The following is an 11,362-nucleotide window of genomic DNA, read 5'->3' on the forward strand; positions in this document are numbered from 1 at the left end:
TCAATGTAAATGCACATTTCATCCTAGTATGTGTGCTTGTTTAAGGAAGATATGAATTATAAGTCATAAAAAGTATTTGCCTTCGTATTCTCTATGGATTGTCCTAGTTTTGTGAATGTACTAAACAATTATCTTAATGAAGTTAATATGTAAATAATGAAATACAGTTTCATCAAACATTTAAACAATTTAAACAACTTGTGAAACTGCGAAAGAAACCCATGCAATGCGAATATGTCAAAAGTATCCACTACATTAATATGGCAGGTCAAGAACATATAAACACTGTCAATTCCCTATGCTATTCCACGCATACTTAATTGACTATGATGAAAATTGTGACTGATTCATTACAGGCAGTTTCAGACATTACCTCCTTTATTACGTGACTTAGTAGATTGCTGAATAGCAGTGTTATCAAAGTGCTTCCTTATAGAAACATACTCAATAATAATTAATCGGTTAGATTAAGAAAAACAAAGTCCTGTTTATTATATTTGAAAATCTGTGTATACTTTGTTAATTTACTTTCATTCTCCGATGGGTCTACACGAAATATATCATTCATTGATTAAAGCTAATGTAATGTTTTGACTATGTAATTAAGAGCTATGTTGTGTTATCTCTTGTGTACAATTAAAGTGATTAATTTACATATTTAACTTCAAATCATTTGTTGCACTAAAGCGTAGATCAGCATGTCATAATTGTAATTATCACTTCATTGTTTACGCTGTTTATACCGCAACACAAACAGCAATAATTTATTCCAATATTTTAGTTTCTATAGGAAAATACCATGCACCGCCGAGACTAATGCAAGTAATTTTACTTTAAGTTTGACAATTTATTGTCTGAAAACATACTGATTTGATTATCAGAGGCACTTAAAGTTCTAGAAAATTTACATAATTAGAGTCATATAACTGCTTAATTGATCCGAGCATAAACACTATAAACAACATAATGTAATATAAATGCTTCTACTGATCTCAGAATCCATAAATCATGACTATCGCCAAACACAACATTACGGTATAAAATAAAAAAATCTTTGTGCGTACAAACTCCATTGATATGGTATTAATTTAGAATTGTTTGTTTTTATTTAGAGGAGCAAAGGCGTATGAAGATGTAAATCCTTGTTTAATTATGAAAGCAAAACATTTGCAATTTTAAACAATTCTACGACGAATGTTGATACATCGACTTTATTTAACAAATCAAACGTTTGATATAAAGTTTTATAGGCCATAATTATTAGTAACAATTATGACATATCAGAACATAGAAGTAATAATTTTTGTCAAAGACTGAAATGGATGAAACATCCACTTAAAACTACTTTCTTGTGCTTAGTGCTTTTAAATAAAATATTTCACCGTATTTGTGAAACATTTAATATAATTCATTCGCTATGGAACGATTACATCATTCAACTAATTGTGTGCATTTGCTGACAGGTAACATGCTTCATTTCACACAAATTTTCAATTGACAATCAGTGTATTGTCAAAAAGAAAACACTATATTTGCAAGCATCATAAAATGATTTTCAACCTAAAATAAAACATGGCAATATAAAAAATAGCACCAAAGAATATATGGTGTATCTTTCAATTATTATGCAATGCCTAAAAGATATTTAAGTCTGATTCCCCGCATTTCCTCTTACTGTTATCATTTTTCGTCATATGCCCGCGCAGTTATTGACATTGTTCATATGTTAACAATTAAAAAATCTTAACTATTAAACTTTGAATGACATATTATCCATGTCTCCTGCCAGTTTGGAACTAGTTTTGAAATGTTCGTAATCAAGGTATTAAGGACAATTATAAATAATTATTAAACTGTAAGGCACTCCATGCCCAAATAATAGTTTATTGTTATTTCTCAAAAGCTTTTTTTTTTATTTTTGTTGCATATTTAGTACCTAAAATGTTACTCATTAGACAGTTACCTTACCAATCTTTTCTTTCTAGTAATTTATGTCAATAAGTTCAATTTAAAATATTTAGTATTTTGTGTGGAATACAACATATTACTTTGTTTATATTTTGCTGTTGTTCTTTCAGAAAAAGAATTTCACATTCAGCGCCATTTCCTTCATGTGATAGACATCGAACATGCCTTAACAACAGTGTTGAAATTTTATAAAAGTCATGTTTGCCCTTTCTAAGGAGGGAAAATACATTTGTTTCTGACGCATAATGTGCCTTTAACATTTGATTCACTATAAAGTCAAAATTTTTTGCAAGGAAGTCCGGGTGTATATTGAATCCGAACGTTTATCGTTTACGTGCGTACTTAACTGTATTTAATGGTTCAATTTCAAATGCTAATACCATATGTTTGCTACATGGTCGCTACATATATTATTGAATCTTTCTTTTACATCTTTTTCATAACTACCATTTTTGTATTCTGATTCTACAGATATTTTCAAGAAATGTACTTTTACTTATGAGTAGTTATTTCTCATCCCAAAACGAAAAAAATATCAATATGCAATCTTATACTCAAGGGAAATCATTTTTCCTTTACTAAAATTTGTAATTAAGAAATAAATTATATTAGGTAGACAAATGTAGCTGTATTAATCCGTAAAAACGTGGCCATTACGTAAGTTTTATTCAAACTTCAGTTTCAATAACTTAGGTAAGTTTGTGTAACGCTCCTCAGTATTGCATGCGTTTATATTCAGATTTTTAAACAGTACTTGCAGTCACTAAATATATTTGCATATTTATTTTCACTTATTTTGATGTCAAAAACATAATACAGGTTATCTGAAACTCTATTAATTTGATGTTCACATTTTGAGCACACTTTTATCGTGAAATGTTCAAAGTACCCTACCGTTCCCAAAACGGTATATAGGTACATGTGTGAAGTATCATACATTATCAGGACAACGAATTGTGTCCGTATCTTGTTAGACATAACATTTTATTGATTTCGGTTTGTCTGTGTATTTTTTTCTTTCTTTGTACCCTCCTTATTCGGTGTTTGGTCGTTTAGATGCCTATTTTGCAAATGCCAATTTCCATCTGCATGAAACTTTTCTTCTATTTTAGTATAATCTAGGATACGAAAAAATGTGTAAGTATGTATGACATGTATGACATGCATAAATTATTTACATAAACCTTAAAAAAATTGCATGGTCACATTACTTACATGATGCGCTCCCCCACTGCGGAACTTTTGTCAACCCATTGCACATTGGAAACTTTTACTTCTATTTTTTTCCAATGAATGACGATGACTTGATTAATTACTTTAATGCGCAATTCATTTGCGATTACGTTCACAAACACGACTCTATGAAAACATGTTGATTTTGAGTTAATGTTTTGTTTTTATTTCCTTCTCTATCTACTATTCGTGTTTTAAATTTTTAAAACAATTTTTACTTGCCAAAAAAGTGTTTTTTTATCAAAAGCGTTGGGGAAAATAATCACATCTTTCACCAAAATCATTGGGAGGATTTTAACGCCATGAATGCTTATTATAAAATAAAATATGTAAATGAAAAAATGCATTTTGATACATTTTTAAAATTTGGAAAATAGAGTAACACACGGAATGTTAAAATTAAAAAATAGCCACCGTGAAAATAAATTGCTGAATAAAATCAAGAAATAACGAGAAATTCTTAGTAATGACCAACCAACCTGGGAATGGGCACTTTCTCCAAATTTCGTGTTTTTATAAAAGTATAAATTTTTTGCATTATCATAACCGATGGTTAAAGATACGCCCCCTTAGGGAAAAGATCAGTTTTCAAATGTATATGGTACGGTTTACAACTATATTAAATCATGGTATGACATTGTCAAAAAGAAATCTGGCAGGAATCCAAATGTTGATAATGTATAATCTTGTTTCATAAACTTCAATATGGCGGGAAATTAGTGCGTACATGTGCATAATCTTGTCTTTAACACACTATATAACTTGTATATTTTCCATTTTGTCACTATAAGGTAGACCATGGGTAATGGGCACTATAAGGAATTGTGTAATTGACACCATAGGATAGTTATATGTCTTCAAGGTCACGTCACCTGTATGCAAAATTTAAATAAAATTTACCGTGTGGTTTATGAGTTATGGATATATTTCTGAACTAAGACGTTGCCATTAGAACGGCTTATTATCAGAAATGAGGAAACTCTAAATAATCTATAAAATCAATGTAATGAAAAATGTTTTCCTATTGCTCATTGTTAAGAAACAAAAAATAACATTCAGGTAACAAATTACACAAGCAAAATGTTTGTTTCTAAACAAAATGTTCTTAATATGTATAAAAATGTTACCTTATCCCACCCACTTTAAACACTAATTTGACCATTTCCCTATATAAAAAGCCATATTCAAAATATCCCTAAAACAAACCACAATGCGGGGCTGTTTTCAAAGTTGGCCTAAATTTTCTTAAAAGTATATTGGTTGATCATGCGAAGTAGAAAATACTTTCACCGTGCAGTTTTTATTACACTTTGAAAATATCTGGTATCCTATTTCAATGTATTTACTATAAATTTTGTCATTATTCAGCAAATAAATACCTACAATAATAATATAATTTAAATCAAACACTTTTTTCTTCCATAAGGGATCAAAGTGATACATAAATAATGTTAAAAAGAAAAAAAAGAAAGAAAAAAAAAGTTGGCCCTTCTGCGGTTTGAACTCACGCCCCTCTATTTCAATGTAGTTGCCTATTTGGATACTCTCCAAAGTGGAGGTAATGCATTACCAATGGTCTACTTTAAGTGAATTTATCAGTACATTATTATTTCGACAGTATTTATACAATATGACGATACAATCAAGACGAAAGTAATAAAAAAAGCATTGCAAATTTTTAAAGTTTGCCATAACATATTAATAGTTTAATTATTCATAACAGATGATATTAAAAATAACAAACATATTTTACTGTACGCAACGTCTTGAGTTTTGGTTTTCTTATATTTTCTTACAAAATGAATAACGTAACTGCAACTGCAACAATTTTACTGCAAAAATAGTTGTATCATCATGCTGTTAAACGCAGGAAATAATAATAAATACAATACGTTATATCTTTATTACTTGCAAAAACAAGATTTAGCACCGACTTACAGATGAAAAAGACGGTACATAACATATCTTACGAGCTTATAAATAAGAGTAGGAAAAGCTGGTGAACGTTTAATGGTAAATAACACATCATAGCGGATTCAAAATGAAAGTCACACCCTAGTATTGAAATTAACAAGAAATACTAGACGATTGATTGTTCTGCCTGTCAATATATCTTTTTTCATTTAAACACATAAAAAGTCTATTGTTTTGTCACTTTGTTTTTAATATGAAAGACCCAGTAATATTAAAAATTGTATTCAATAAAGGGAGACATTTTATCAAACATGAACAAAGAAAAGCCTATTCTGTAGAACCACTTCCTAGCTGAAGGATATTTCTGAACAAATAAAACATTGCCAACAATTGTGCAAATTAATATTGTATTAATAAAAATGTTACCTTAAAGATCGTTGTCCATGTCATTAAGGTTGTGGTTATGATATAATTAAAAATACAATTTCAACACACGTGTGAAGTAGTCAGTAATTATAGTAGTCGTAGTTGTTCATATCAATTCGTCTAAAAGTCTCCCTTATGGTCCGACTTTATCTTACAGTTAACATACTTCGATGTTCCCTCTTTTCTATTACTTATGAATCGATTACCAATTTAAACTAGTTGTAATTCTCTAGATTTTGCAATCTTTACAGTTATGCTCATGTTCATATATACGCAAATAAATAAATGGAAAACAAGAAATCTCCGATGTATATAATTGATTTTTTAGACTTGGAACATAGCTGCTACAACACAAGAATTAAAACAGCAATATCATCAAGCTTGCCTTTCGACAGATGCGATTTGATTTGTTTTACAAGCCTAGTTACAGACGACAATAAAATAATTTGACTTGAAATGTTTTTTACTTTTCTTACATGTTATAGGTTTACCTTATTGAAATAGTTATATTTATTTGTTTTTTGTTTCCTATAGGAACAGGAAACAACACTTGACCGAAAGAAATATAAAAACAAAATAAAAGTAAATTACATACATAAAAGGTTAATTAAGATGAGTTACAATAGATTAGTCAAGACATACATGTTCTATAGTTGCAAGTCAAATAGAAAAAAGGATATCAGCGACATTTTTTTCGCATTCACATGTAAATATATACGTCCAAAATTTAATCGGCTCTTTAACTAACCAGCTATGTGTGTAAACTGTTCTATCCGTTAATTATCACTTGATTTCTTTATAATTTAATATAATACAATCTCAAATATTTTCAAGCACAATCGGAGCGAAATAAATCACAAATCTAGACAGAATGTTTAAACTGTAAAAATGCACACAAAATCTTTACGTTATTGCAAAAACAAAATATATGGTCATAAATCAAATTCATAATTTTATAAAATTTGTAATGTTTTGCCACGAGATATTCTAAGAATATTAAGTTTTCTTTTCTAACAAAAGATTGGGATTAGATTCTTGATTCAATCTTCATGAGCAGAGATATTCAATCGGCAATTTATAAGCTCATGGGAAATCATTTCTTCTAAAGTAACATTCGTGATTTAGAATAAGCTTACATCAGTCAGGGCAATAGGACTATATTCATCCCTCGTAAATTCTACTTAGGTTGTTTTAATATTCAAAATATTCCTAAACAAAGACAACCTTAAGCTTACTCCTACTTTTGTACTTTTGCTGTCATTGTTTTCATTGTGTTTTGTGCTTCCTTAGACCTAGATTCATATAAATGAGTAACTTCAATACCTTTTGATAAGTATTTGAACATTGTTATGAAATTTTTCTTTACAAAATCAGCATGCAGTCAATTTAGTTATTTTATTTGTGCTACATGCGATATTTTAACTTATCAGATTTTCTTTGAACTAATTATTTAATTATTTTAATTTAAAAGAATATGATGTGATAACAACGTGCGCAATTACCATTCATTACAAGGTGCAAGACACAAAACACTGATTGCTGTCATTTTGCATATCATTATCATAGAATGTTTTGATTGATACACAATCATGGCATAACTCTATGATTTATGAACAAGTCATAATATAAAATTAATATATTAAGATGAAATGTTTGTAAATATTAACAACTTTATCGCATATTATAAGACGTATACACGTCATAATTTGTTTCTCGATGCATTTCTATAATTGTATTACGATAATTGTAACATACAGAAATTTAACAATACTCAATGGAAACAAAGCTGTATGTAACAAGTTTATTATCAACGATCATGTCACTAATCTGATATTAGAATCAACGTTAATAAGATTATTTAATGACTAATATAAACTCACATTTGTCACTCTATGGTCATTATTTCTCTGTTTAATTCAATTTGATGCATTTGTTTGCATTATTCATTTACCGAGAGATGTGGAAGCGATGGCACATACCTTTGGGAACTAATTACGTTTATTATTCACGTTCCTTGGTATATCACTCCAATTAGTAATGTTTGAAGTCTAAATTCAATTTGACACAGAACCTTCAATTGGTTGTTGTATTTGAAATACATTGTTAATGTATTTGATAGTAGATATATTGTACTGATTAGTACTTTGTATCACTTACTATGCACAAGTCAAGACATTAACTTATGTTCTGTTTATATAACTGTTTGTGAAGGTCATAAGGTTTTTGAAGCATTCATTCTTTTGTGATAACGGACTCCATGAGATATATTTGAGTAGGATGGTTAAAACCACCAGACACACAAGGTCTTTCCATAGTTACATTATTGTTACAAATACCTACAAATAAAATGTTTTTTTAACAATATTAAGAATGCCTTTATATTTATGTTTTATTTCAGATATACCAACATTTACCTTTTTAAGTCGCGTTTTATCTTGTTTGTAGTAAATGCATTTTACAAGGAAAAAACTCTTTTCTGTTGCGGAACATTATTTAATCTAGTATGCAAATCATAACGACCTACGATTGCATGTGCATAGTGAATGCAAATAAATAATATAATTTGCTGACAAAATATCCATGATCATAATACTGTCTCAATGTATACAACATTATTCTCAAGAAAAAAAAACAACGCAAAAAAACTTACAACTATACTATATATCACAAAAAATAACTTATTTAACCATTTTTAACATTAACCACCTTGATTGTTTTCTATGTTGTGCATTTAGTTAAGTCATTATTCTATCTGTTAAACATGCATTTTGTTCTTTAAGTCATTATTATAATAGAATAGTCTGAAACAAAGATACTTTATTCTTCAATTATCACTTTATCATCTCTCCATAACTCAATTAGCCAAAATGTATAACAATTTTGTCTTTTATAATGCATAGTTATTATATCCCGCAAGAAACTACAATATATTATACTGTATCATAACTTACCTTCCCGAAAGATTTCTATGAATCACGCTTTATGTTTCAATGCGTCTTCAGCAGCTAATTCCTATTCAATCCTGAAACAAATAAGATAACAAAACGTTGTTAAAGATAAAAGTCTTATATTTTTATGAAATAATCAGCCATTGTATACTTTTACAAAAAATTTTCCCGGGTTGTTATCTTATTTTCTCACGAATTAAAATACAAAAAAATAATCATCTAAAAGTTAAAAAGCAGTTTGCCGGATCATTTTGCTTGCAGCATCTTTTGTGCTACCAGGACAATTGTAAAAAAAAATGTTATTGATTAAATGAAATGTTAATCATTGACCCTCTTATGCATAATAAGTATGTTTCACTCATTGTTAATCTTAGCTTAAGGGAATGAGTCAGTCAAATAAAAAACAAAACAAAAAATAATGAAAAATAAAACCGCAATCTCAAAAATTTCCTTGTTACATTTTATTACATCAAAGTTCATTTCATGAATATATTCAGTTATAAGGTTTGTTTGTTTCATTGTTAGTATTTTAACTTATTATAGATCAAGCAAGAGATATACGAATACGAATACGTTGTCATTTTTGCAACTCGAGTAAGTCACATAATCTGTAAACTTAACTGATGATAATCATTGCATTATGTAAAAATTAACGTCATTCTTTAAATATTTAAAGAACATTAGCTCTGTGAAATAAAGCATTAGGCACCAACATTATAACCCTCGATAATAACCGATCATCAGATAAGCTTAATTATTTCCCTTATCTTTCGTAACTACAATAAATCATTTGACGTCTTCGGTGATGATATCACTAGAATCCCACGCGAGCTTTTAACACAGTATTGAGTAAATGGTATCCCATGTGTTAGAAAACGTAATGCAATGTATTCCGAATTAATCAAAATCAATAATCAAATATTGCACTGTGTCCATCAATATATTATACTTGCATCTGAGTCAGGTTTTGATACATTTTGAATTTACGATTTGCTCTCACGCGGATTAAAACATATGCGACTAAATATGTTAGTTTATTACCCCTCACTTTTTTCGTAATGCTAATTTCCCATAGGCCTCTGGGAGTCATTTTTACTGTTAATGCAAGTGTACCACGTGACTAAGAATTTTGTACTGTTACCTATGTAACAGTATTTTTTAACAGTATAAGATCTGGTCACGTGGTCTATTTTCTAAATAAAATGAAATAAAATGGCCGCCATTTTTCTCTTGATTCATTCTTATTTTCGACGTTAAACCCCGATAGGACATCAATTTCTTCTCTGGAGTAACTATGACACCCATAAAATTTAGTTGTTCGCACCCTGGTGTGCTTTTCGTGTATAAACTATCTTTTTGTTGAATAGTCAAAAAATGAACATCCGTTTTCAACGGAAGTAATTGCAATGCAAATAATTATGTGTCAAACTGGAACATGCAGACGATTTAAGCATACAACAAAGGATTATTTAACAATTTTAATCAGTGAAACGTTACAGATATGGTGGACAGACATAGGATATCATCGTTATTTTGTCAAAAACCATGCTAAGAATAATCTGGAAACAGAAGGATAAGATTTCACAGATCATAACCGTGTAAATGGGTTAGTGTTTTGTTTTCTGAATAAAACCTAGCTTATTTATGTTTATGATTTGTAGATATCATCACTTGCTTAAAGAATGAAAGAAAAAGAAAACTTCTCAAGTATGCCTAAAGTACACTTAAAACTTAAAAGGTAAGGACAGTTTAGTTATTGTTACTCTAGGTTTATTTTTGTTACAGTTAGATTTAGTTGACAATTTCAGATTATCACAGTATTTTTGTTCGGGGTAATAAAATAAATAACACATGGGTTTGTGAGTAACAGTAAAAATATCATCCCTGGTAAAATAATGTTACCCGAGGCTACGCCTCGGGTAACAGTGTTTTCCTCGGGATGATATGTTACCCTCAAACCCATTTGTTATTTATATACTGTCACACACAAAGACACTCGCTCGCACGCACACACACGTACACTCTTATTCTTATACCGTTGTGAACCTTTGTAATTTATATCTAATTCAAATCAACTTTACAACGAAAATATGCATAAGCATTATTTCACTTTACAGTATCCTTAAAATAGGTTTTGACTATAGTTTGAACCTGTATCGGTATATACATGTACCACCAGAACATCCATTTATTATACAAAATTCAGTTTAGCCATACTATAAGTATAAGTTATTTCTATCTCAATGCAAGATATGTGTAAGGAAAGGTGTAGTTTACAGATAGACATGGATTTGCGTTCATTGAACGCCGCCTTTCCTTGTTGATCTTGTTTATCATATTTTATTGTAGAAACTAATGCACAATACTATTTTCGGTTTTAACTGTGAGTGAGCACAATTATTCACATTGTTATTATAGGCACAGTTATTTTTTTTTACCATATAGTAATGAAAATGTGAATGTTGCATCTGCCAAACACAAATATATATAAATGTGTGCTTAATAAATTAGTCTAAGAGTAAAACAATTGTTTAGATCTTAATTCAGTACAAGTAGGATAAAGAGTGACACGAAACATATACATGTATAATTATAATTGAAAAAAGTACAATTCTTACACGTGTAATGTATCATTTTATCATAAAATTCATTACAATCACCCTGAAAGAATTATCGTGGGAAATCAGTTTAAATCGAGCAATTTAGCAAATTAAAATTTTGTTTATTTTATAACATTTTTTTCTCTCTTTCAGCACTTATTAACTAAACTTGTTATCTTTAAGCTTACTGAAAAATTGTTGATCTAGTTTACGCCTTTAACTTTTGTCCGTAACAATATAGTAATGGTAGATGTTGAGTTGGAAATAATGCGG

The 11,362-nt window shown here is 29.3% G+C and overlaps 1 long non-coding RNA gene across 1 annotated transcript in view; it reads right to left on the reverse strand.

The window, feature by feature from the left end:
• LOC132734922 (uncharacterized) overlaps nt 1–8,630 on the reverse strand; it is a 78,432-nt gene extending 69,802 nt beyond the window's left edge. Inside the window, exon 1 of the long non-coding RNA XR_009626384.1 lies at nt 8,493–8,630. This is a non-coding gene — a long non-coding RNA (uncharacterized LOC132734922). The remainder of the gene's footprint in view (nt 1–8,492) is intronic.
• Nucleotides 8,631–11,362: the final 2,732 nt, after the last annotated feature.

Source organism: Ruditapes philippinarum, unplaced genomic scaffold (assembly GCF_026571515.1).
Source record: "Ruditapes philippinarum isolate M1 unplaced genomic scaffold, ASM2657151v2 ctg4294_1_1_1_1, whole genome shotgun sequence".
In the NCBI taxonomy this organism is placed as follows: Eukaryota; Metazoa; Mollusca; class Bivalvia; order Venerida; family Veneridae; genus Ruditapes; species Ruditapes philippinarum.